Source organism: Oryctolagus cuniculus, chromosome 5 (assembly GCF_964237555.1).
Source record: "Oryctolagus cuniculus chromosome 5, mOryCun1.1, whole genome shotgun sequence".
NCBI classification, from domain to species: Eukaryota; Metazoa; Chordata; class Mammalia; order Lagomorpha; family Leporidae; genus Oryctolagus; species Oryctolagus cuniculus.
In genome coordinates this window covers 165,119,042-165,145,913 of record NC_091436.1, presented here as the reverse complement: position 1 = coordinate 165,145,913, position 26,872 = coordinate 165,119,042, and the positions used below count along the sequence as shown (strand labels likewise).

At 46.9% G+C, this 26,872-nt stretch overlaps 1 protein-coding gene across 16 annotated transcripts in view; it reads left to right on the top strand.

The window, feature by feature from the left end:
* The window catches only part of FARS2 (phenylalanyl-tRNA synthetase 2, mitochondrial), a 496,231-nt gene that overhangs the window by 30,479 nt on the left and 438,880 nt on the right, over positions 1-26,872 (top strand). For 9 of the 16 annotated variants that reach the window (XM_070074462.1, XM_051855889.2, XM_051855890.2 and 6 more), the window contains exon 2: positions 11,412-11,497. The exons of 2 other annotated variants lie outside the window; for them this stretch is intronic. The gene's annotated coding sequence lies outside the window, so the exon portion shown is untranslated. Of the gene's footprint in view, positions 1-11,411; positions 11,498-18,125; positions 18,272-20,159; positions 20,349-26,872 lie in introns of those variants that run through there. 5 more of the 16 variants (XM_070074461.1, XM_070074456.1, XM_070074466.1 and 2 more) reach the window with 3 other exon arrangements.

Here is a 26,872-nt window from a genome sequence, read left to right as displayed (position 1 = left end):
TGAAGGCCTAGTAGCTGCTGTTCGTTTGTTTTGCGTGGGATGCCGTCCCTGGGGGAAAGATGTGCTGGGCCCATGTGGATTGCTTGATAGAGGCTAGCCTGGTTGGAAACTGAAACAACTTGTGCTTGGAAAGCTGGAGCCGGGACTGGGGCACGCGGTGAATCACAGGAGGTGGTCAGAGGCTGCACAGTTCCCTCTGAGAAGGACGCCGAGGGTCTCTACCTCCTGTCACTTGTGTTGGGGCGGGGGATGGGAATGATAGAGACCTCCCCAGCTGAATGCAGGGATGAGGAAGGGGATGCTAAAGCCACTGGGCTGTGACGTGCATTGCGTGGTGTCCAAAGGCATTTGTGCACGTTTGGTGAACAGTGGGCCTCTGCTGTCTGTCCTTGCGCCTGCCACTTGGTGTACGTTTGCTCACTTGTGTGTGCATGTGCATAAGCTACATTTCTGTGCATGTGTGGAAGGTCAGCTGCCGTCCTTCTCTTGTCTTGAGTTATCCCTGTATTCTGTGCGTGACCACCACCCACAAGACCCTGGCCGGAGTCCAGTATCCATAAGCGACTTGTGAGTGCTGTTAACGTTCTGTGTGGGAGTTTTGCATCGCGTGCATAAGTTGCACGTACACCTCACTGAACCAGCTTTTTCAGGGTCATGGGTCAGCTCCTGTGATGAGATTCACACGCCCCTCACCCCGAGTCAGTCTTCTCTTCAGCTCGGCTGTGGCGCTTCACACCCTGACCAGTGTTCTTACCCACCCGGAAGCCTCCCCTTCCTGAGCCTCTCTGAGCGCAAGGGCTAGGCTGTCCACCCCTTGGCAAATTCTCCTTCCCCACGGTGCCTCCGTCTCTCCAGAGCTCTCTCCTTGGCCTTCCTTCTCCTGCTGGCACCCTAGCACTGGCAGGAACCTCGCTCTCAGTCTCACATCCCTTAACGTACTCCTGCGTGCGTCCCGCCCGCGCCTCAGCCACAGTGCGTCCAAGATAAACTCATTCTTCACCCCCACCCGGGTCAGCTTCTGCACTGGAAGTGCCTGCTTCCTGATCACTGTAACCACTAACCTTTTCTTAATGGTCTTGACTCCAGCAAGTATTGAGTGCCTGCCGGGTGTCTGGCTCTGAGAATCCAGGTAGCAAAGGGGAAGAGGGAGCGGGAGCTAGGAGATCAGGTGGCTAACTTGGATTATTTTCTCATGAAGCAAATTTTCTCATGAGAAAATGGACATAGTCCGAAGCGGGAAAGAGGTTGAGGGGTGCCCATCTTGATCGAGCCGGGGAAGCCATCGAAGGTGGGAGGTGTCCCAGGTCAGGGAGCGGTACCAAGGAGGGCGCTGAGGGATTTGCAAGCCTCAGACTCTGTGCCCTCCACCAGAGGAGCCTCAGACTCAGAGGGAGGGATGCCATGTGCAGGAACACGAGGTCCGTGCCCCTGAGAAGGGCGTGGTTTGGTTCTAGAAGAGAACAGACACGTTGGGTCCATTTCTCTGTATTAGCAAAATCCTGTTCTTAGTAAGTGCTTTTGAGAGCCCGTTGGAAGTCTGTAGGAGGTCGTGGAGGACCATCAAGGGCTCATCTTAGAAGCAGCGTGCTCCTGGGTGCTCCCTGCAGGTGAGGCTGTGTCCGCAGGTGCGTTCTGTCTTCTGGGAAGACCGCGTGCTTCTGGTCTCTCCTGTCGCAGTTTGCTGAGGACCTTTAAGGGCCGTGGGGAGCAATTGCTCTTTCTTTATGTTAAACACTTACTCCATTTTGAGTCTCTTGTAGTGATGGTGGCTGTGTGGGTAGTGACCAGCCAGCCAGCTGTGCGACCCCAGTGGGCGTTGGCCCTTCGGCCACCCAGGAGAGACCGCGCCCATCATCCTTCTGGGTTCCTGAAGGTCTTCCATGCTGCTCCTTTTCACGGGCTTCTCCACTTCTGTTGTTTGCCCTACTTGTTGGTAAAGTTCAAGGAAAATGCTGTGTGTAGATTTCAAATTTTTTGAAGCAAAATTATCTTTTGATTTAATTTTTTGTAAACTTTTTGAAGTGCCCTTGTATATATGGGGGATGTGGTTCTTTTCCTTTCTCCTTTCCACCCATGCTGTCCTGCACACGCCCAGAGCATTGTCTCTCCTGTTGCGTGATAGCATGCTGAATCTTACGGCAGCCGTGCCCCTCTGGTGTCTTTCTCAGGACTGAACTTACAAATGTGTTTTTTGTTTTAAAGATTTATTTATTTATTTGAAAGTCAGAGTTAGAGGAGAGGCAGAGGTCTTCCATCCACTGGTTCACTCCCCAGTTGGCTGCATAAGCCAGAGATGCGCCGATCCAAAGCCAGGAGCCAGGACCTTCTTCCAGGTCTCCCACGCAGGTGCAGGGGTCCAAGCACTTGGGCCATCTTCTACTGCTTTCCCAGGTCATAGAAGAGAGCGGGATTGGAAGTGGAGCAGCCAGGACTCGAACCAGTGCCCGTATGGGATGCCAGCACTGCAGACAGCAGCTTTATCTGCTATGCCACAGTGCTAGCCCCTCTACTGGTTCTTCTAGTAGCCATGCGGTATCTGCCTTGAGAGCCGAATCACTGATGGAGGACTGGAACCCTCGTATTCTGTGGTGGCTGGAGAGCCTTTGAAATTGATGTGAATGTATTTTCTGTTCCTCTTCCTCTGAATACTTGATTTCTAACACTTTACACTTTTGTATGTATGCTCTAATCTTTGCACACTCGTGTCTAGTACACATTTTAAAGGGAACATTGGATCAGTCATTCAAAAGGGTGCATGGCCTTCTTCCTCCTTGTTTGTAACTGGAGTTGCAGTTGACGTCCTTCCGTGCTTTCCTACAGGAATTTACACAGCTCATGGTTAAAAGCATTGAGTTCAGTCTTCTATGCAGAATGTGACATGCTTCTCCCCAGCCATGCTCCTGTTCTGTCACTCTGTGTATAGAAAACAGGTGTGTGTATGTGTTATGTGTACATATGTTCCTAATTATGAATATATGTCTATAATACATATAGAATGTATATGAAATCAGCATAATTATTTGTGTAGTAAATAAAATACATAATAATATATAGTGTATATGGTGTGATTACCTATATAATCATATGTTTATGGAAGAGAGGATAGTGTTCACATCTTAAATGATTTCCAAGTTAATTTTGGTGCTGCTCCAGGATCTTTCAGAGAGTTGTAAACTTGGAGGCCTGTTTCGCCTGTGACCCCTGATGCAGAAATCCTGACACCCACAGACCTAACTCAGGCAGCACAGCTGGGCCTTGGCCTCTGGGGCCCACACTGTCGGCAGAGCACAGAGCATGGCTGGCCCCCTATGGCTTGCATCTGTGGAGGCTGGTTATTCTAGCAAGGTAGCCTGTTTAGGTAAAGAGCCTGACAGTGTCTTTCAGAAGATAAATTTGGTCTTGGTATTGAATTCTTCCCAAAGTCAAGGGTAAAGTGGCGTGGGTTTGATGAATTCCTATTGGGAATGTTGATCTCTGAGCTTGCATTCCTCTGCCTTAACTGCTCATTCAGCTGTGTGTGTGGGGAGTTGGGTTGTGTTTGTTTGCTGGGGACTGTGTGTCAGTGTAGCATGGTATTATGTGTGTGGGGGAAGTTGGGTTGTGTTTGTTTGCTGGGGACTGTGTGTCAGTGTAGCATGGTATTATGTGTGTGGGGGAAGTTGGGTTGTGTTTGTTTGCTGGGGACTGTGTGTCAGAGTAGCATGGTGTTAGGAGGGAAGGGGGAAGAAAAGGAACAATGGAGTTGGCACTGTCATCCTCCTGGGGGGGGGTGCTCAGAACGGCTCTCTAAGAGGAGGCCTGGGAAGGACACCTGAGCCCTTTACCTCCTCTTCCTGCCATGATTCCCTTCTTGGCACTCAGAGTGGCCCTTGGTCCTTAGCCTACTTCTCACGCACGCTCCTCTCCAGTGTCTGCAGTTAGTCTGTCCCCTGGCCTGTGCCAGCAGACAGAAGGGGATTTTCAGTCTTGTGTTCCTCCATGCTTTCGCCTGCCTCACAGTCCTTCTTTCTCCCAGATGTAGAATTTTCTAGAGACGATCTACTTTATGTCAATGCCACTTCCTTCTTTGGAGGACCTGGTACTTACCATACATTCTGTGCCAGAAATGGCTCTGTTTATATGAATTCTTAGGTTCTATAAACCTCTTCCAGAAAAAAAAAAGGACAAATGGGGGATTCCTTGAGGAGCTCTTTGAGGCTAATCCCAGTCTCATGTGGCTGTTAGACTTTTTTTCCCCCTATCACTCAAGAAGTAATTTGTCTTTGTGATCGCAGTTTTGGGAAACTCAAATCTGTTTATTCTGCTGAAGAGAGAAGATAGAGACAAGTGAAAAGAGGATGAGAGGATCATCTGCTTATTAGACTACCCAGCGCACCAGTCTGCCTGTCTGTCAGCTTCTCCTGTACCAGTCTGCCTGTCTGTCAGCTTCTCCTGTACCAGTCTGCCTGTCTGTCAGCTTCTCCTGTACCAGTCTACCTGTCGTCAGCTTCTCCTGTACCAGTCTGCCTGTCGTCAGCTTCCTCCTGTACCAGTCTGCCTGTCTTTCAGCTTCTCCTGTACCAGTCTGCCTGTCGTCAGCTTCTCCTGTACCAGTCTGCCTGTCGTCAGCTTCTCCTGTACCAGTCTGCCTGTCGTCAGCTTCTCCTGTAGTATTTTCTCTCTTCTGCTCCCTTGCTTTTTTTTTTTTTAAAAATATTTATTCATTTGCTTGAAAGGCAGAGTTACAGAGAGAAGGAGAGTGAATGAGCTCTTTGATTTGCTGGTTCACTCACCAAATGGCCCGAATAGCTGGGTCTGGTACAGGCTGAGGCCAAGAGCCAGGAACTCTGAGTCTCCCGTGTGGGTGGCAGGGTCCTGAGCACTGGACCGTCTTCTGCTGCCTTCCCAGGTACACTGGCAAGACTGGAAGGATTACAATTAGCTGGATCGGAAGTGGAGCAGCTGAGACTAGAACTGGTACCCATATGGATGCCAGCACTTCAGGCTGGGGCTTTAACCCACTGCGCCATAGTGCCGGTCCCCCTACTGTCTTTTTAAATTATTATTAAATAAAAAATTTTTGTTCTGGCTTTTAAATATATAGGTAGGAGTAAACAGCAGTTGATCAGTCTGTGCCATTTATTTCACTGATTCAGATTTTATTTTTTATTCTTTTCTTTTTTTTTTTTTTGACAGGCAGAGTGGACAGTGAGAGAGAGAGAGAAAGGTCTTCCTTTGCCGTTGGTTCACCCTCCAATGGCCGCCACGGCCGGCGTGCTGTGGCCGGCGCACCACGCTGATCCGAAGGCAGGAGCCAGGTGCTTCTCCTGGTCTGCCATGGGGTGCAGGGCCCAAGCACTTGGGCCATCCTCCACTGCACTCCCGGGCCACAGCAGAGAGCTGGCCTGGAAGAGGGGCAACCAGGACAGAATCCGGTGCCCCAACCGGGACTAGAACCTGGTGTGCTGGCGCCACAAGGCGGAGCATTAGCCTATTGAGCCGCGGCGCCGGCCCTGATTCAGATTTTAAGTAACTGGGTTAGTGAATCTGAGAACATCATCAAAATAGTGCTAATTGTAGGGGTATTGTAAAACATATATGAGGCATCTTCAAAAAGTCTGTGAAAAGTGTACACTGTCCTTTTAAAAAACATTCTTCACAATGCAGCGAGAGCACTATATTCCATTTGCTGGTTCACTTTTCAAATCCCTGCAACAGCTAGGGATGAGCCAGGCCTAAGCCAAGAACCTAGAACTCAATCCAAGTCTCGCAGGTAAGTTTACAGGGACCCAAGAACTTGAACCATCACCTGTTGACTCCTAGGATGCACTTTAGCAAGAAGCTGGGATCTCATGTGGAGCCAGGGCTTGTATCTAGGCCCTTCTGTGTGTCCCAAGGGGCATCTTACCATTGCACCAAACACCTGCCCCCTGCCCATTTTTAATTACATTTTTCCACAAACTCTTTTCAAGTACCCTGCTTACATACATATAATTCTTTAGCTACTACTGCTATTACAGATTTTTTTAAAAGATTTATTTATTTATTTGAAAGGCAGAGACGTAGAGGCAGAGAGAGAAAGAGGTCTTCCATCTGCTGGTTCACTCCCCAGATGGCCACCAGGGCTGGAGCTGCGCTGACCCAAAGCCAGGAGCCAGGAGCTTTTTCCATGTCTCCCATGCGATACAGGGGCCCAAGTATTTGGGCCATCTTCCACTGCTTTCCCAGACCATAGCAGGGAGCTGAATCAGAAGTGGAGCAGCCGGGACTCGAACTAGCACCCATACAGGATTTTGGCACTACAGGCGGTGGCTTTACCTGCTATGCCACAGCACTGGCCCCCTGCTATTACGAATTTACGTAAGACTCTGGTATGTGGGGTGGATGTTGTGGGGCAGTGGGTTTAGCTGCTGTTTGGGATACTCATATTCCCTTTGAGTAGTGCCTGATTCTGCAGTTCCTAGTTAGATTCCTGCTAATACGCCTGGGAATGCAGTGGATAATGGCGCCAGTACTTGGGCTCCTGCCACCCACATGGGAGACCTGGCCTAGCCTTGACTGTTGCCGGCATTTGGGGAGTGAACCAGTGGATGGAAAGCTCTCTCTTTGTCTCTTCCTCTTTCATTTTTGTCTTTCAAATCTTTTTTTTTTTTAAGCCTGTGGAAGCAGTACAGTCCTCAAATTATTTATTTAACTTTCTGTATTAACACTGGCAACTGTATTTCCCCCTTTGCTACATTTGCTTCACAATTGGGTTGTTCTTTTAATGGTAGAATTTTCATTGTTGATTCATTTCAACAACCATAACAGAGAACTCCTAAAAACTTATGAAAATGTTAGAATATTTTGTGTACAATTTTAACATATAACACAAATCAAATTCTGTGTTTAAGCTAAAGCTAATGAGATTACAAGTGAATTTTAATGCTTGAAACTTTGAATCTTCTATAGCTTCTACCACTAGCCTAAAGATAGGAAATAATGGAACTGCTCCTTTATTTACTGAACCAGACAGTGATTTGAATTACTGCCTCAGAGAACCGGAACAGAAGGATTGCGCGCGCGCGCGCTCTTTCTCTCTCTCTCTCTCTCTCTCTCTCTCTCTATATATATATATGCAGTCATGGTGGCTTTCAGAAGCTTATTGGAAGGTACAGAATTTTAAAATTGCTATTAATTAGTGGTTGGTTCTATATGAAATTGCTTAGACAAAAATGACTTGGTGCTTACTCTTTTCTGAAACTATAGGAAAACTGACTTTTGTTATATCTCTATAAGACTTGGTACTCTGGAGCCTTACGTAGAATCTGGGGGTCAGAGGTTAGTTTTGACCACCATTTGTCTTTGTGCTGACTGCAATGACCTGTGACTGTGTATGTGGAGGGGCTACTAATGCATGGCCAGTCCGGCTTTCTCATGCGGAGTTGACCTAGTTAAGCAGAACGCAGGTTCTGTAAGATGGGCTGTCTCGCTGTTGCCTTTCAGTTACCACTCCCTTGCAGATTCCTGGGGGACAGGATGGTAAAGGAATTTGAGTGGGTGTTTTATTGATAAATTAAAATACATGCTATATTTATTTCTCAATTCTTAGTTTGAAAACAAGGCAGCCTTATATAACAGGAGTTTTAGAAATAGAATGTTCCAAAGTTGCTTATTTTTGGTAAAGTATAAAAACTCTAGATTGACTCCAGTTAGATTATGCGTGATCATTTGAAGACACTAACTTTAATTGGTAAACCCTCCCTGAGTGTGGATTTAAGCAGTTGTATGTAGAAAATTTCCTTTTAAATGTCTCCTTAGAAGCATATACCATGCAGAAATCCACCTCCATCGTTCTCTTTACTTCAGGAATACATGTAGTAATTCACATGTGTGTTTGCCATTAAGAAAAAGCCTTGATTAATCTCTACCTGTGACATGGCTAATTATTTTGATGAGTTTACTTTTTGTTTTTTGAAGATTTACTTATTTGAAAGAATTACTGGGTGGGGGAGAGCAAGAGTGAGTTCTTCCATCTGCCAATTTACTTTCCAGATGGCTACAACAGCCAGGGCTAGGCCAGGCTGAAGCCAAGAGCCTCTTCCGGGTCTCCCATGTGGGTACAGGTGCCCAAGGACATGGTCCATCTTCTGCTGCATTCCTAGGTACGTTAGCAGGGAGCTGGATCAGAAGAGGAGCAGCTGGAACTTGAACTGGCACCCATATGTGATACTAGCACTGCAGATGGAGTCCTGACCCACGCCACAGCACTGGCGCCGTAGGGGAGAGTTTTAGAAGTCAGCAACTATTAGAGAATCTGTAACGTGGATGATCAGTGTTAGGTAGATTGGTGTTAGATGGACAGACATACAGGTCCTGTGAGAGCAGGAAGGAGGGCTCCGTACCCCAGGCGAGCAGATCAGGTCAAAGAAGGTTTTCCTGGGTTGGAGGGGAGAGCATGGTTTTAAGAATGAGCGGGATTTAACCAGTGCAGAGGGTAAGAGGGCTTTCCTTGGCTGAGGGAGTTGTTTCTCTGTGGACATACGCTTCTGTGTAGGATAGTTGAAGGTGAGACATGAGGTTTGTCAGGTATTCAGGAAATACTTTGTGAGCACAAAAGACTAGACTTTGGATTTCTAAGCAGAAAAGTGACTTTGTAAGACTTAAATGATTTTGACAGCAGCCTGGAGAGCTGGCACAAGTATTGATTGGCAAGAGGGAACTTTATTTATCGTATACATGGGAAGTGGTGAAGGCCTGAATTACTAGTAGTGGAGAGAGAGACAGTGAAATTCTAGAGAGATGCCAAGATTAGAGGCAGTGGGGGCTGGCCATCGACTAGACATGAAGGCTAATGGAAAAGGAAGACTGAAGGATGCCTGCCGTTTCCTGCATGGGGTGATTGGCGATTCACCTAGGGGGTAAATGCATCAGAGGGTGTTAGATTTCGGGTGCATTGGATCTAAGTCCTGCGTAGACTGTGCATGGGTGGACTGGGTCTCCCCGAGGGAGAATGGAGCTGGAAATGCCGAGATCTGAGGACCCTTGACACACGACTGGCTGTTGAAGGCAGTTATATGAAAGATAGATGAGCCTGGCAGGAGTGCGTGGGAGAGGAGGAGAGGGCCGAGTGCACCTCTGCGAACTCTGATGAAAAGGGATGATGGGAAGATGTGAATCCTTGAAGGAGACTGAGTATTCCGAGATGAGAGGAAGACAGGAGGAGAAGCCATCCGAACTGAGGGAAGACACGGTTCCAACAGGGAACAACCTGAGTGTCAGGTCCTGCAGAGTTCAGTAATACGTGCTGAGGACCTGATGTTGGTGGCACTACTGGAAACGGCTCCCTGGAGTGGTGGACCAACCTTAGAATTCACCGGGTGGAAGATGGATCAGAAATTAAAGACAGGAAGCAGCTCATATTTAAGTCTCAAAGGCTTCTTGAGAAAGCAAGAGATAAGGCTCTGAAAGAGTGGGCTGCGGCTGGATGGGCTGTTTGAGGAGATGTTGTGTTAGCAGGAAACTTTGAGCATGCTTCTCTGCTAACATGAATGAGCCGCGAGGCTGTGGCCGAGCCAAGAGGAAAACGTGTGCTTCCTTTGAAGGCCTGGCCTGCAGCGGGGGCAGAATGCAGGTGCAGCTGAGATTGTGCGCTAGGAGGGGAGAGTCTGGGGATTGGAAGGATCGATATTTGATCAGCCTTTATCTTTACATAAGCAGGAAGGGGTTCAAAACCAGAACTGGACCATGTGCTTTTCATGGTAAAGAGTCACTGCATAGAAACTTGAATATTTGTTAAGTTTAAACCCCAGTAGAGGAAAAGTTATTACTTAACAGTATCATCAATATTTGCTTTTGTTTGAAGACTCTTGGTAGAAGATGGATTAGAAACTATACACTATTTTCATCTATCAGAGTTGCTCAAGTTAAGTTCCTGTTGGCATTTTGGAGCTCAAGGACAAGAGAACTGTTGCAACATGATTTTTTAGAGCTGATTTAGACCTCAGAGAAGTGGCTGTGTAGGCTGAAGGTCAAGAACTTGATTGATTGGGTGATTACAGTTCCTCTTAAAACAGATTAGAGATGGCAGGTTTGCCACAGGTGAGAAGCACTGTGAATTTTATTAGCATATAAAACTTGTTGGAAAATCAAAAAAGAAATCTAATATTTAAGATATTAACACACACACTTATACACACGTATGCACACACACACACACACGCCTCCGTGCATGACCTTTGCAGGAATCCCTGTTTGTGGTATTTTTGCAACCTCATGTCTAGGCTGATCTTTCTGTATCACTATACATAATACAGGCACTAGAGTAGCTATGGTTTTTATTTTTAATTTTGGCTCTGAACCTCAAGTGCCAAATGTACTTATCAGCTCACTTTTGCCACTTACTGTATTGACCTTTATATATGGGATCTTCTAGATGATTGGATATGTGATTGGGCATTTGAGTTTGGGGTCCTTGCCGTAGAAAGAGGTGGAAGGGGTAGAAAAGAAGCCGTTGGTGTTTAGGGAGAGAAAGGGGGGGCCAGGGATAAAGCAGGGAGAAGAATCTTTGGGACTTGGAGAGTGGGCATCTGTGGAGAGTAGCAAAGTGGATACTGAAATTATTTAATTTCAAAAAAAGAAAGTATGGCCGGTGCTACGCCTACTAGGCTAATCCTCCACCTGCGGCGCCGGCACCCCGGGTTCTAGTCCCGGTCGAGGCCCCGGATTCTGTCCCGGTTGCCCGTCTTCCAGGCCAGCTCTCTGCTGTGGCCCGGGAGTGCAGTGGAGGATGGCCCAAGTGCTTGGGCCCTGCACCCCATGGGAGACCAGGAGAAGCACCTGGCTCCTGGCTTCGGATCAGCACGGTGTGCCGGCCGCGGCGGCCATTGGAGAGTGAACCAATGGCAAAGGAAGACCTTTCTCTCTGTCTCTCTCTCTCACTGTCCACTCTGCCTGTCAAAAAAAAAAAAAAAAAAAATGTAAGCAAGATGCCACAAATGGAAAATTTCACACTTGACCTCCTGTGAGGGGTTGTAATTAGAACTCATGAGCGCTAAAAATATTGTGTCAGATTACCTCCAGGCTATGTGTATAAGATATTTAAAAACATAAATGAATTTCATGTTCTGACTTGATTCTCATTCTCACCATGTAATGGGATAATTGGTATTATATCCTGAAGATTCATTTACATGGTAGCAGGTGTCAGAATTTCTTTACTTTTTCAAGCTGAATGATAATCCATTCTGTGTGTAGATCACATTTTTTTTTTTTTTTTATTCACTCTTCAGTGGACACCTGGATTGCTTGCACCTTTTGGCTGTTGTGAATCATGCTGTTTTGAACATGGGTTCCCTGGTGATCTGTTCAAATCTTAGCTTTCAGTTCTTTTTGAGTATTTACCCAGAAGAGAATGGCTAGATCATGTGGTAATTCTATGTTTAATTTTTTAGGAACCTCCAGAGTGTTTTCTTCAGAGGTTGTGCCCTTTTGATTTCCACCAGCAGCGCACAGGGGTTCCAGTTTCTCTGCCTAGGAGGTAGGTACTGTTTGTCTTTCAGTGTTACAGAGGGGAAAGGGGGCTCAGAGAGAGGTTAAGTGAGCTCACATGGCTGGTGTGTGTAGATCTGAATTTAAACTCATCGACCTAACTCCACAAAGTCACACGGACTGAATGCGGGCAGTATGGCCTTGGTACCCATGCTTTGAGATGGTTGCGTGTGTTTTCTCAGTATGTGTGGTGCTGTATTTGTAGACAAGCAAAGTTGATCGTGGATCAGAAATAAGAGTGCCTCAGTTTGGGCAGTGGAGTGGGTCCAGAGGCAACCTGAGTGCAGGCGGTGCTCAGTGCACGGCGGGCTTAGAGAGGGTGGGGCTGTTGCAGCAGATGGAGCTAGTTGAAGAAGACACGGCCACCACGTGTCAAGATTTATTGATTTATTTGAGAGGCAGAGAGAGAGAGAGGTCTTACATCCAGTGGTTCACTCCCCAGATGGCTGCAATAACTGGAGTGGCACTGATCCGAAGCCAGGATCCAGGAGCTTCTTCCAGGTCTCCCACGTGGGTGCAGGAGCCCAAGGGCTTGGGCCATCTTCTACTGCTTTCCCAGGCCATAGCAGACAGCTGGATAGGACTGGAGCAGCCGGGACTCAAACCAGTGCCCCTATGGGATGCTGGCACCGCAGGTGGCTTTACCCGCTACACCACAGCGCCAGCCACATAATTTGAATTTTAAGTCAGTTCTCTCTGGTTTCAAAACCTATGTCTGAAACTTTTCTCTGTTGCTGTGCAGTGTATGCATTCAAGGGGCAAGTCAGGGGTAGTGGAGAGACAAGAACTTGGTCCTGGACAGTGGGCTGTGGAGTTACTCGGTAGGGAGAGGAGGGTGGGAGCAAAAGCGGCACCTGAGGCCGACGTGCTGAAACTGGCTTGGAGCTCCCAGAGATGCCCTGGCGTGGGCACGCGGCTGAATCTGTCTATGGAGAGGCGTGGTCTCGGATGGAAGTCCATTGCATCTTATAGTTGGTGTCTGTTGGGGTTGAAGACACGCCCTGAAGATCCCCTTCAGGGCCAGCCCTGTCCTCCTCTTGTGCCTTGTTCCTTAGAAAGACACATGTGAGCCAGCAGTGGCCCTGCCCTCCCTGCAAGTGATGGTTGTTTCCGTTTGCCTCTTCCAATCTTTGTGATTATTCCTGTCCTTTTTTCCTTTCTAGATTTATTTATTCATTTATTTGAAAGAATGACAGAGAGAGGGAGAGATGCAGACAGATCTGGCCTCTTTTGGTTCATACCCCCAGTGTTTGCACAGCTGGGGCTGGGTTGGCTGAAGGTGGGAGCCTGGAACTCCATCGGGTCTCCCACGTGGGTGGTGGGGGCTCAGACACTCGGGCCAGCATCCCCTGCTTTTCCAGTTGCATTAGCAGGGAGTGCGGTGGGAAGCAGAGCAGAAGGGACTGGAACCAGTTCTGCGTCCCAGTGATTGCATTTATTGCTGCAGATGTTGCTGATTGTTCCAGATGTGAACACCAGGGCTTTTCACTCACCAAGTGCGCATCCAGCCCTGGGTGACCCTGTCATGTTCTACCTGGCTCGTGGGCTGTGTGCCTGGGCCATTCTCTGCCTCAGGGTGCTGGTAATGAAGTGAATTGTCAGGTTGAGGAGGTGGACATGACTTGGTGGCATGGCAGTCACTGACAAGCACATGCCACCTACAGTGCCTCTCTGGGGAGCCACTCTGTATGGCACCTCCCCTGGCTCCCTGCATGTCGTGGGATTCTGATGGCCCCTGCTCCCTGGGTGCATTGCATGGGCTCTTGTGACCCCTTGGCTCTTTTTCAATGAGATCAGAGGCATGAGTTTTATTTTTACATAATACATTACCTTGTAATTATAGAAGGATCGTAAGAGTACTCAGAAAGCTTAGAAATAGGGGAAAATGCTCATACTCATTTCCCTAAAGTAATGTTTTTAATTATTTTTTTCTGATATTTCTTAGTTCTCTTTTGTGTCTGTGCTTCCGTTTGTAACTACAGAAGCTGCTTAGTTACCATCTTAACAGCTGCATAATATTCTGGTGTGATGCTCCATGGGTTAGTTATTTAACCCTGTTGTTGACAGGCATCTTCCAACTTTTCACAATTACTACTGACATTACAAAATATGTCTTATAGCCGTTTCCATAGTTTGAATTAGTTTCTTATGATAGAATCCCAGATGTGGTATGCATCAAAGAATAAACGTATTTATGGCTTCTAAAACATACTGTCAGATACTTCCCAGAAGTTGAGCCAATTTACTGTGCCATCAAACAGGCATTCATGTCAAGTAGGATTAGGGATGTGGCCTCTCAGAGTAGGAGAAGAGAAAGACGTACCTTTGTGGTCTGTGTGTTGATCTAAACCTCGATAAATCTGTGTTGTCTTCATTAACAACAGTATACTAGGAGTCTGATGTCAATATGATAGTTACTTATTCATTGTTCACTGGAGCAGTGTGCTAGGCATGGAAGGAAGTAAATGATGTGTTTTCTGTGTTCATGCAGTGTGGACTTTTAGAAATGTTGACAAAGGTAAATGGACAAACTCATTCAGCCATTGTGACTGGGGTCTAGGGGCCCCTTAGTTTTTAGTAATGCCTAATGATTTGAGGTAATATTTTATTGCAAGTCAGAGGAGGCAGCTAGAACCAGCAGGGGAGGGTACTAGAAGTACCTGGGCATATGTTCCAGAAAGTGCCTGACCCTGGAAGCACAAGCCACCTCCCCTCACCTGGTGAGGACAGTCTTGGATACTGAATTTATATCGTAAAGGATTTTAAAATCACACCTGAGCTTAGTGGAGAAGGTAGGTGATAATTAGGCCATTTGTTCTAGAGTTTTGTCATTGTACTGTTCTTTAGTTATTTTCCAGTTGGATTATAAATGTTGACCACCTTAAAGTAGAGATTGTACTTTTTGTGTGTCTTCCCTAAGGAGACCAGCACACTGTATGTGTGTGTATGTGTAAGAATTATTTATTTGAAAGGCAGCATTAACAGAGAGAGATCTTCCATCTACTGGTTCACTCCTCCAAATGGCTGCAATGGCCAGAGCTGGGCTAATCTGAAGCCTGGAGCCAGAAGCTTCTTCCAGGTCTCCCACGTGAGTACAGGGGCCTAAGTACTTGGGCCATCCATCCTTCGCTGCTTTTCCAAGCCATTAGCAGGGAGCTGAATTGGAAGTGGAATAGCTGGGATGCACACTGGCACCCACGTGATATGCTGGTGTCCCAGGCAGTGGCTTTACCTGCTACACCATGGCCCTGGCCCCCATTGTGGTTTATGTTAAAACATATGTATTTATTTGAAAGGCAAAGAGACAGCAATCTCCCAAGTTCTGGTTCACTCCCCAGATGCTAGCAACAGCCAAGGCTGGGCCAACCCCAAACTTCGAAGTCTATCCAGGTTTTCCACATGGAGCCCAACCACCCAAGCCATCATTGCTACCTCTCAGGAAGCCCATCAGTAGGAAGCTGGAATTGGGAGCAGAGCCATGACTCAAACTCAGGCACTCCAGTATGAGATGGGGGTTATCTTAACTGCTTTGCCACATTCTCACCCCAAGCACATTGTTTTGTATGTGGTGTATGAATGTGATAGTCTGGTGTCTCATTGAATGAATGACTGAAAGTGGTTCTTTATTGTCATGATCCCAGTTACTCTGGCAAAGCCCTGTAGTAATGGGGTCTTACAGTTTTGTGACACCTGTGGAACCTCCAGGACACTCCACAGGGATGAGTAAGCGGAAACCAGAGCCGAGGCACTTAGGCAGCTGTTGCTGGGAGGCCACTGAATCACTGACATAACCCCTCAGACCATCTTTTTTTTTTTTTTTTTTTTTTTAACAGGCAGAGTGGACAGTGAGAGAGAGAGACAGAGAGAAAGGTCTTCCTTTGCCGTTGGTTCACCCTCCAATGGCCGCCGCGGCCGGTGCGCTGCAGCCAGCGCACCGCACTGATCCGATGGCAGGAGCCAGGAGCCAGGAGCCAGGTGCTTCTCCTGGTCTCCCATAGGGTGCAGGGCCCAAGCACTTGGGCCATCCTCCACTGCACTCCCGGGCCACAGCAGAGAGCTGGCCTGGAAGAGGGGCAACCGGGACTAGAACCCGGTGTGCCGGCGCCGCTAGGCGGAGGATTAGCCTAGTGAGCTGCGGCGCCGGCCCACCCCTCAGACCATCTAATGGGACTTCCTGTTGTGCAGATGAGGAGCTGAGCCCATTCAGGATGAACATCCTGCCTAGGGCACACAGGTGGTGGCTGGGAGCTCTAGACGGGGTCTGTTTTCCTGGTCCAGCCTTCTCTCCACTGTGGCACCCTGGGAGACCTGCCGTCCCTGTGTACCTTTCCCCTGGCCCACCGTGCCGGGTGCAGAGGTACATTTGCATTGTCATTGCTGTGTGCCTGTGCTTGTTCCCTCTTGCCTTTGAACAGAACTGTGTGTGGGCAATGGTGGCCTCCATCCCACAGTCACACAAGGGTCCAGAATGATACAATCTCTGAGGTTAGTATTGTGGGCCAAAAGATAGTGCAGAGTCAAAGTTTAATTCCACACTGTATCATAGCTCTGTATTATCTCTGGGTTTGAATTTAAACCTTTTTTTTATTTTAAAGGAAGACTGTCCAGTGTTAGATGAGGTATATGCTCTGAATGTGTATTTGCCATGCTGGTGATCCTAGTAAAACTCTCATTGTGACCCAGAGTAGGGATTTACAGTTGTCAAGGGGGCGCTTACGTTGAGCCTCTTGATTATTCTTGTGTGACTACAATCTGAATGTCAGAGCTACATGGAATATGTGGCTCTTTTTCTCCTCTCCTGCCCTCACCCCTCACCCCTCACCCCCAATATGATGACGCACGTTTGGTTGTGTAGTTGAAATTCTGCAGCTGAACTGAATTAATAGTGAGGGACGTATTCATGGTGAATGTCAAGTGTAGCAACAGAAGAGACAAAGCAGGGAAGAGTTAAGTCTAGTGATTTTATTTTCAAGATTTATTTATTTGAAAGAGTTACACACACACACACACACAGAGAGAGAGAGAGAGAGAGAGAAGCCAGGAGCTTCTTCTGGGTCTCCCATGCAGGTGCAGGGACCCAAGCACTTGGGCCACCTCCCAGTGCTTTCCCAGGGCACAGCAGAGAGCTGGTTCAAAAGTGGAGCAGTTGGGACTCGAACTGGTGCCTATAAGGGATGCCAGCGCTGCAGGTGGCAGCTTTACTTGCTGTGCCACAGCGCCAGTCCCTCTACTGGTTCTTTCTAGTAGCCACGTGATATCTGCCTTGAGATATGAATGATCGATGGCTGCCTGGAACCCTCATATTCTGTGGTGGCTGGAGGGCCTTTGAAATTGATGTGAACCTGGTTAGCTGACAGTAGATTTGGAATTTATGGGTGTTTATATTTTAGAGGGCTTTTCCTGTGTTTCTGTTAAGTTTAGGTTGGACTGTTTGTCCTTAGTATGACTGAATATCTTGCTTTACTCATCGTGCTACAGTGTGTGAGCCCCTTCTGCACTGCTAGTGTGCCCTAGGGGGTAAGCTGCCTTCTGGGAGAGCACAGGGCTGTCTGGCAAATCCCATTTGTGAACTAGTGCAGAGGACAGCTTGTTTCTGTTTTCCCACTGTCTTCTATGTAAGAACCGGTGACTTGGCTATATGGTAAAAAGAAGTTAGGAGGGCGCTGGCTCTATAATGTAGTAGGTTAAGCCTCTGCCCGAGGCACAGGTATCCCATATGGGTGCTGGTTCAAGTCCCAGCTGTGCTTCACTTCTTTTTCAAGATTAATTTTATTTATTTGAAAGACAGGTACAGAGAGAGAGGTCGAGCCAGAGAGAGGGAGAGAGAGAGGTCTTCCATCTGCTGGTTCATTCCCCAAATGGCCGCAACGGCCAGAGCTGAGCTGATCCAGAGCCAGGAGCCTCTTCCAGGTCTCCCACATGGGTGCAGGGGCCCCAGGACTTGGGCCATCTACTGCTTTCCCAGGCCATACAGAGAGGTGTTTCGAAAGTGGAGCAGCCAGGGCTTGAACTGGTGCCCACATGGTATGCCAGCGCTGCAGGCCAGAGCTTTAACCAGCTGCGCCACAGCTCCGGCCCTGTACTACTTCTAATCCAGCTGCCTGCTGATGGCCCAAGTGTTTGGGCCCCTGCACCCAAGTGGGATTGGCCCAGCTCTGGCCACTGTGGCCATCTGGGGAGTGAAGCAGCAGATGGAAGACCTCTTCTGCCTCCCCTTCTTCTACCTCTCCCCCTCCCGTCTATAACTCTGCATCTGAAATAAATAAGTAAATTTTAAAAAGGGAGTTTCACTGGCTCTCTGCTGTTGCTAAATACATTGCTGCAGTGTGCTAGAGGGCACCCTTGCTGACCTTGAAGGAATTAACATTATCTATGGCTTGTTCTCAAAAACTCACAAAATATGGGAAAATTAAAAGAAGGAAAAAAACTTACCCATGGCCCCTGTGCCTGAATGCAAGCCACTTACAGCATTTTTGTTTTCTTCTTTTTTTCTGTGTGCATAATTTTTATGTTGTATTTATACTGTTTATGAAAATTTTTACATTTTTATCTATTTTAAAAAATATTAAAGGAGTTGATTGATTATGTGTGTTCCTATCTGCTTGCTTACTCCACAGTGCCTGCAATGGCCTACATAGGAGCTGAGAAATTAATCTCCTGGGTTGGTGGTGGCAGGGACCCGGTAACCTGAATTACACTGCCTTCAAGGGTCTACACTGACAGGGAGCTGGAATCAGTTGCCGAAGCCAGGAATCAGACCCAGGTACTGCAATCTAGGACTGTAAGCGACCCAAGTAACATGTGAACTACCACATCAAACGTACAGCAATCTGTGTAACTCCTTATTCCCAGGGAGATTCCAGGCATATAAAAGATTCAAACATTAAAATAAGGAAAATAATAATTTTATCCCAAAACCTGGGTGGGTTTCTTTATAATGTTGCTTTGAGAATGGTCTTCAACATTTCAAAACATAATCTCATAGGTTGTAATGATTGAGGAGTTGGAGTATGTGAAATTTAAGAAAGCAAGCTGTGGCGCTATGGCGTAGTGGGTAAAGCCACTGCCTGAAGTGCTGGCATTCCATATGAGCCCCGGTTCAAATTCTGGCTGCTCCTCTTCTGATCCAGCTCTGTGCTATGGCCTGGGAAAGCAGCGGAAGATGGCCCAACTGTTTAGGTCCCTATGCCTGCATGGGAGACCTGGAAGAAGTTCGTGTCTCCTGACTTCAGATCTGCCCAGCTCCAGCCATTGTGGCCATTTGGAAGTGGATGGAAGACCTTTTCCTGTGTCTTTCCCTCTGTAACTCTGCCTCTCAAATAAATAAAAATCTAAAAACAAAAAAAAGTGAACCACTTGGTGAAAACTTGCTCTGCATGTGTATGAATCTCTCAACCTCTCATTTTTTTTTTAAGTTATTCCTCATCTGTACTTACCAAGGTTTGCTGATAGGTGGTAAAGAATGATTTTTGACACTGTTTGTCTTTGCAACAACCTGGGGAGAGTCAGCACATCAGTGATGTTGGTTGAGTATATCATGGCTCATTCACACAACAGTGGGATACGTAGTCTCTGAGAGTGAGGACCACCAGCATGTGCTGTCAGGATGAATTCCGGTACATGCTATAAATGGAAGGCAGTGTGTGGCACATAATGCTGGTTGTGTCAAAAATCCCAAGATGTGTACTTCGTTGATAGACTACACGGATGCTGTCAGGGTTCCCTCCACCCCTTCAGAAAAGGGCAAGGAAACTTCAGGTCACTGAGGTGCGGATTGAGGGCCCTGAGAACTGCGTGTCAGTGTGTAATCAGGCAGAAACCCAAGGGTTCTTGTCTCGTGTGGATGCCAGTGGAGACACACTGATGTGAACGCTAAGAAGAAAGGAGATATTTGGGTTGCCCAAGCCCGGAGCAAGATTTCTTCATGACTAAAATCCAGGCTGCCCAAATAGCCAGGAGTGACATGTTTTATCAGCTTATTCCTAGGGAAGTTACACATGTGTACTAAGTTTGGGGAGTTCTCGGCAGGGTTGTGTAGTGCCACTAAGTTATGTCTATTAAGTATGTTCTCTGTTGGCTTCGGGTTGGGATTGAGTGTCACAATGTCTCAGAGGTGCAGGTTGGGGTACAGTCACCACTTTCGAGCAGGCATCAAAAACGGGCCACAGCTGGGCTGGGGCATGCAGTTTCTTGACAAGAAGTGTTGGCTGCTGAACTATGTCTAGTCAGCTGCTGCTCGTCTGTCAGCAACAACACCGGGTTATTCTCATTTTGGGCTTAGTCAAGGTTAGGGCTTTTTTAGAAAAATTATTTTTAACTCAATAAGACTTATCTGAGTATGAGATAGTGGACTTTTTCTTTCTTTTTATTAGCACATGTGTATATATATGTGTATATATATACACACACAACACTAATAAATGTTAGACATTTTTACAAAATTGTATTTTTCTATTGGGGTATTAACACAGATCAACTTATTTATCTACACTTCCTTCTTTAGATACATGAAACTGTTTTTTGACCTTTGTGGTTTCATTAGCTAAGAAGGAGACCATGCAGCTATTTGTAAAAATGGGCATGAAGGGCTGGTAAGAACCAAGAACAGGGCCAGCGCTGTGGAGTAGAAGGTAAAGCTGCCGCCTGCAGTGCCAGCATCCCACATGGGTGCCGGTTCGAGACCTGGCTGTTCCACTTCCGATCCAGCTCTCTGGTATGGCCTGGGAAAGCAGTGGAAGATGGCCCAAGGCCTTGGGCCCCTGCACCCGCGGGGGAGACCTGGAGGAAGCTCCTGGCTCCTGGCTTCAGATCAGCACAGCTCCAGCCGTTGTGGCCAATTGGTGAGTGAACCAGCAGATGGAGGACCTCTTTCTCTCTCTCTCTGCCTCTCCTTCTCTCTTTGTGTAACTCTGACTTTCAAATATATAAAATGAATCTTAAAAAAAAAAAAAAACAACACCACCAGGAACAAGGGACTCACATTTGGATCTCTGCCCATCAAAAATGACAGATGCTACCTGCAAGTCGCTCTGTTCCATACCTTTAATGCATTTCTGACTCATACTGAGAAACTCTTATTTATGGTGATGTCCCCACGGGAGTTTACCTGTTGCACATTTCTTTGGGGATTTAAGTGTTGCAAGTTAGTTTCGGTAACTTTACATGCATCATGGAATCTTGTGAATCTTTATGGATTTTATATAAAAAAAATTATCCACAAATCAAATGTAGACACACAAAGCTCCTTGACTTCTAATGAACTTTTTGGATGTGTTCTATGTCTGAAACTTGTAGGTAATTTAGAAAGAAGCAAATAACCTGGGACCATCTTCCGGAAGCAATTCAGATTATGAATGAAGCTGCAATCTTTCTGAATATGCCTTTAATTCAAAAGAATGGCAGTTTCATTCATTTATCCCCAGAAATTAATGTATGAAAATTTCAATAAGAATTTCTTCTGGGTTTTGCTTAGTATTAATTTATAATAAGTCTCATAGCTTACTTTTTATAGTATTTCTTGTGTTTCAGAGGCTTTTTTCATATACTCATTTACGTTTCATGACAGCCCTGAGGAGTAGACTGGGAATTGTCTTTATTATCTGAAGACTTATTGTTTGATCTTTGAGGACAATATTGCTAACCTAAAAAAGATGCTAACAGTGGTGCACAATGTTAGAGTAAGACAATGGAAAGAAACAAGGGGTATCAAAGCTTCAAAGATTTAGTGTCTTTCCATAGCCGCTGGGAAAGTGCTAATTGAGGATGATTTTGAAAAGCAGAGGTTATTCCCAGGCTGTGCTTGAAAGTGTGGGACTCTGTTTGTGCTGCTCTCTCTCTCTTATTTTTAGATTTATTTTATTTATTCGAAAGGTATAGTTAGAGGTCTTCCTTCCCCTGGTTCACTTCCCAGATGGCCGCGGCTGCCAGGGCAGGGCCAGGCCAAAGCCAAGAGCCAGGAGCTTCCTCTGGATCTGCCCAAGTGCAGGGGCCCAAGTGTTGGGCCGTCATCTGCTGCCTTCCCTGTGCATCAGCCAAGGAGCTGGATAGAAGTGGAGTAGCCAGAAGTCAAACCTGTGCCCATATGGGATGCCAGTGCCACAGGCAGCAGCTTAATCCTCTACTCTACAACGCCAGACCCTGTTCAGGTCTTTCTAAGAAGATATCTCTAATATTTTCAAGACCATGATGCCATAATACTAATTTCAAGTGGTCTAGTCTAGACTCAAATAGAAATGATTGTCCTCTTTGTGCAACTTCTGCTCTAAGTTCTGTGCTCTAGTACTGGAGACCCAGTGTAGAACAAGGTCACGGTCCCTTTCCATAGATCACAGCTGGTGCTTCCTGTTGGAGATTTGTGGTCACAAACAGAACATAGCCCTGCTCCCAGAGAACCTGGTGTCTGGAGAGGGATTATCATCAGGTCGGTAGCCTGTCCTCGCATCTGTGTGCAGTAGTGTCATAGAGGGAGTGCAAAGTCTGAAACTTCTGTGATGGGGGTGTGTGTGTATTTAGAAGATGGTGGGAATGAAAAGCAAACTAACCAGCAAACTACAAGCATCCACCTCTTCTCAAACATCTTCGTGGTTGTTTATATGAGTAATGGTTTGTTGACAGGTCACCTGAATCTGATGCTAGAAAATCACCTGTCCTGTCTCCTCAGACCAGGATACGGAGTCCTTCATGTGGGTCCCGTATCACCTGTCTGGTGCACACATCCAGAGAGAGTGCTTTTTTTTTTTTTTTTTTTTTTTTTTTTTTGCAGGCAGAGTGGGCCGTGAGAGAGACAGAGAAAAAGGTCTTCCTTTGCCGTTGGTTCACCCTCCAATGGCCGCCGTGGCCGGCGCACCGCGCTGATCCGAAGGCAGGAGCCAGGTGCTTCTCCTGGTCTCCCATGGGGTGCAGGGCCCAAGCACTTGGGCCATCCTCCACTGCCTTCCCGGGCCAGAGCAGAGAGCTGGCCTGGAAGAGGGGCAACCGGGACAGAATCCGGTGCCCCGACCGGGACTAGAACCTGGTGTGCTGGCGCCGCAGGTGGAGGATTAGCCTCTTTGAGCCGTGGCGCCGGCTGAGATTGCCATTAACACCTGGTTTCCTGGTCACTTCCCAATTTACTTTGGTTTTATCCTCTCTTCTTTAGCTCATCCAGAAAAATTACATCATAGCTAGTCTTTTTTTTTTTTTTTTTTTTTTTTTAAGATTTATTTATTTTACTTGAAAGTCACAGTTACACACCGAGAGAGAAGGAGAGGCAGAGAGAGAGCGAGGAACAGGGGAATCTTTCATCCGCTAGTTCACTTCCACAGTTGGCTGCAATGGCTGAAGCTGTGCTGACCTGAAGCCAGGAGCCAGGAGCTTCAATGGTTTGCAAACTTTGTTGCATATTGGCATCACCTTGGAATTAAAAACAGTGATCCCTTGGGGCCGGCGCTGTGGTGTAGCGGGTAAAGCCGCTGCCTGAAGTGTCTGCGTCCCATATGGGCGCTGGTTTGAATCCCAGCTGCTCCACTTCCGATCCAGCTCTCTGCTATGGCCTAGGAAAGCAGAGGAAGATGGCCCAAGGCCTTGGGCCCCTGCACCCAAGTGGGAGACCTGGAAGAAGTTCCTGGCTTCAGATTGACTCAGACCCAGCCATTGTGGCCATTTGGAGAGTGAACCAGTAGATGGAAGATGAATCTCTCTCTTCCTTTGCCTCTCTGTAATTCTGCTTTTCAAGTAAATAAATAAATAAGTCTTTTAAAAGTAATCCCTGCATTTCACCTCCAGACACTGGGATTAGTTGGTATGGGGTGTGCCAGAGTTTAGGAATTATAAATATTTTCTTTCATTTCATTTTCTACCTAAGTTTGGAAACCTCTGAAGGTTCCTATAAATTACGCTGAAACATTTGTATTTGTCCGTGGAGAGGGTTCTGACACTGAGGAACCACTGAAAGCTTCTAACCATGAGATCTGTAAGTTAGAAAGGTTATTTTGACTGCTTTGGAAAAGTGGATTGGGAAGCCCAAGATGGGACACAGTGAAAACAGCCAGAGCTCTGTGAGGATAAAGGTGGCCTGCTGGCAGGAGTGACTGCAGACATGGCCAGAGTTAGACGCTGAGATGCTGAGAGATGCATTCAGAGACCTTGTGATGTATGGGATGGGTGTGTTGGGGGAGAGTGACAGGTTGTGCCTCCGTGAGTGGCAGCCGGGAGAGGAGGACGATGTGGGTGAGGGATCACCCTTCCAGGCCTGCTGGGCCATGGTGAGCGCCTGAGCTGATTTCTCATTTTAGAAACTGATTGAGGAAAACGAATAGCTCATCGCTAGGCGCCTGCGTGAGAAACTGTAGTCTGTTTACTCCTTAATATCTTGCTGCTCCCCAGTGTGAACAGGAATCTTTCTGTGGTGTTCAGACATTTGTATAGCCTAGGTTCGTGAGAAACCTATGACCCTGTTTAAGGGAGATTCTCTTTACACTTGTGGTCCCTGAGAGTCCTGGTGGGCAAGGGGTTACCCCCGGCTCAGTGATGTCTGAGAGCTTTAACTGGGGGCCAGTGCTGTGGCATAGTGGGTTAAGCCACAGCTTGCAACACTGGCATCTCTTATGTGTGCTGGTTCAATTCCTGGCTGCTCCACTTCTAATCTCATTCCCGCTAATGTGGCTGGGAAAGCAGCAGAAGATGGCCCAAGTGCTTGGGCATCTGCACCTACATGGGAGACCTGGATGAAGCTCCTGGCTCCTCGCTTTGGTCTAGCCCAGCCCTGGCAATTGCAGCCATTTGGGGAATGAACCAGTAGATGGAAGATCTGTCTCTGCCTTTCAAATAAAATGAATACTTTTTTTTTAAGATTTATTCATTTGTTTATTTGAAAGTCAGAGTTAGAGAGGTCTTCCATCCTCTGGTTCACCCCCCAGTTGGCTGTAACGACCAGAGCTGTGTTGATCTGAAGCCAGGAGCTTCCTCCAGGTCCTCCTGTGCGGGTGCAGGGTCCCAAGGACTTGGGCCATCTTCCACTGCCTTCCTAGGCCACAGCAGAGAGCTGGATCGGAGGTGAAGCAGCTGGGTCTCGAACCAGCGCCCACGTGGTATGCCGGCGCTTCAGGCTGCAGCTTCTCTCGTCACACCTTAGCACTGGCCCCAAAGTGAATAAATCTTAAAAATGGAGCTCCAGCTTCCTTTTGTAAAGAATGAGAGGTAGTTGGGGAAGTACAGATTTCATTATTCTTCCATATAATCAAATAAAAAATTTATATAACTTTTATATGAAAAGATTTTCAAGGAAAGTGAGTCAAATTTTATATAGCAATCTGGAGTGCTTTGGGAAAGAGTTACAGCCTCTGCAGCAAAAGTTCTGTGTGTTCTATTTTAAGAAAATCTGGTATGCAAAAGTCTGAAGTTACAAAGCAAACGCATTTTGAGATGGAGGTAATTGGTGGTTGATGATTTTGCTAATGGATTCTTGGCTTTGTGAAAAGATATCCTTTAGGAATCTTTGGTAAAGTAAGGTTTCTCTGTTTTTTAAATGACTTTGATTTCAGGAAGAATCTTTTGGAGTAAGAAATACTTTATGAGTATTGCATAATCTACCGTGTGTTGTTAGGAGAATCCTGGGTGAGCCTTAGTCAGGATCGACACCCTCTGCCCCTGTATACGTAGATAATGCCAGACTAGGCATCTTCCTCTATGTGCCCTGTCTGACCCTCATTCCTGGGGCTTTGGTGTCAACTTTCCTCATCTCCTTCCTGCGTCCACTGCCTGGGGAGCCCCATCCTGAGAGCAGAACCCTGTGTGTGACATTTCGATCTGTTGCCATGAATGTGACTGAGAAGTCATAAGCTATAGATAATGCAATACCTTGCAGATTTAACGGAGGAAATGAGAAAGTTTGGACGCCAAAAATTGCAGGGGTAAATGGGAAATTCCTGTGATGGTGAGAGAAAGGAATAGAGAGAAATGATCAGGCTACCATCTGAAAAAAACCTCACAACCTGGGAAACAGCAGGAGCTTACTACTGAATATTTTGCAGCGAAGAAATATCCTTCCTCCACCTTTCATAGAAAGAGTGGAGAAACTAGCAATAAAACATCTGTTTCCCCAAGCACCAGGTTCTACTGTTGGTAACATATTATTTTGAAAAAAATATTCTTTGTTTCATTTCTAAAGAGTAGATTGACTTTTTTTTTTTGGAGGGGATGTGAAACAGAGAGGGCACCAGAGACCAGAGTAGTTAACTGGTTTGTGATAGGCTGGTTATAAATGCATGTTCAAATGCAAATGGCCATGGCAAACTACCGTCTAGGAAACCCCTTATTTCAATGAAGTCATTTCCCTCCTGTTCGCTGACAGGGCATCTGCAAATGAGTCCAGCATGAGAAACTGGGAAACACACGCACACTCGGCTGGTGCTCATTCTGTTACCTCGCAAGAGCTTCAATGTGGAGAGGGATGCCGGTAGCTATCCAGATGCTTAACAGGCAGTCTGAACTGACTGATGGAGCCATATTCGTGTTGGATGACATCTGCATTTAGAGTTATTTATAACGAACAGATCGTTATAATCCAAACAGCCAGGGAGAATGTAAATGTCAAACGCACTAGGACGGATTCACCTAGGGTGACTGGTGCCGCGGGAGGAATTAGCAGCTCAACAGTTTGTGTGCTGAGTGTAAGCCGATCTTTCAGACGGGTGTTATCAGCAGAGCACTCAAAGCAAACCCATCTTTGGGGACTTGGGAACATCGTAAACATGAAAGACTTTAAAACTGAAATGACACATTAATATGCCCCCAGATTTTTTTTTTTTATTTTTTTTATTTTTGACAGGCAGAGTGGACAGTGAGAGAGAGAGACAGAGAGAAAGGTCTTCCTTTGCCGTTCGTTCACCCTCCAATGGCCGCCGCGGTAGGCGCGCTGCGGCCGGCGCACCGCGCTGATCCGATGGCAGGAGCCAGGAGCCAGGTGCTTTTCCTGGTCTCCCATGGGGTGCAGGGCCCAAGCACCTGTATGCCCCCAGATTTAATGGGGCAGCATGTAAAGAGCTTGGAAGTCTGTATTCTTCTCCTCACAATAAGAAAATAGGCTGAACAGGGAGAATCAGTGACTTGTCTTGTACCCACAGAAAATTGAGGTCACACAATGAACCACTACCCAGATGATTAGAGAGGGAATCTTGAGTCCACGGCCATACCACCCTGAACGCGCCCAGTCTCATCTGACCTCGGAAGCTAAGCGGGGTCAGGCCTGGTTAGTACCTGGATGAGAGGGGATCTTGAGAAACACTGTTTAACCGAAGCATAAGTCCACTCACAGAGCTCTACCGCCAGCTCCCACCCATGCCCCCACCCCCACCCCCTGGTACTGGTAGGAACAGTTAAACTGTAA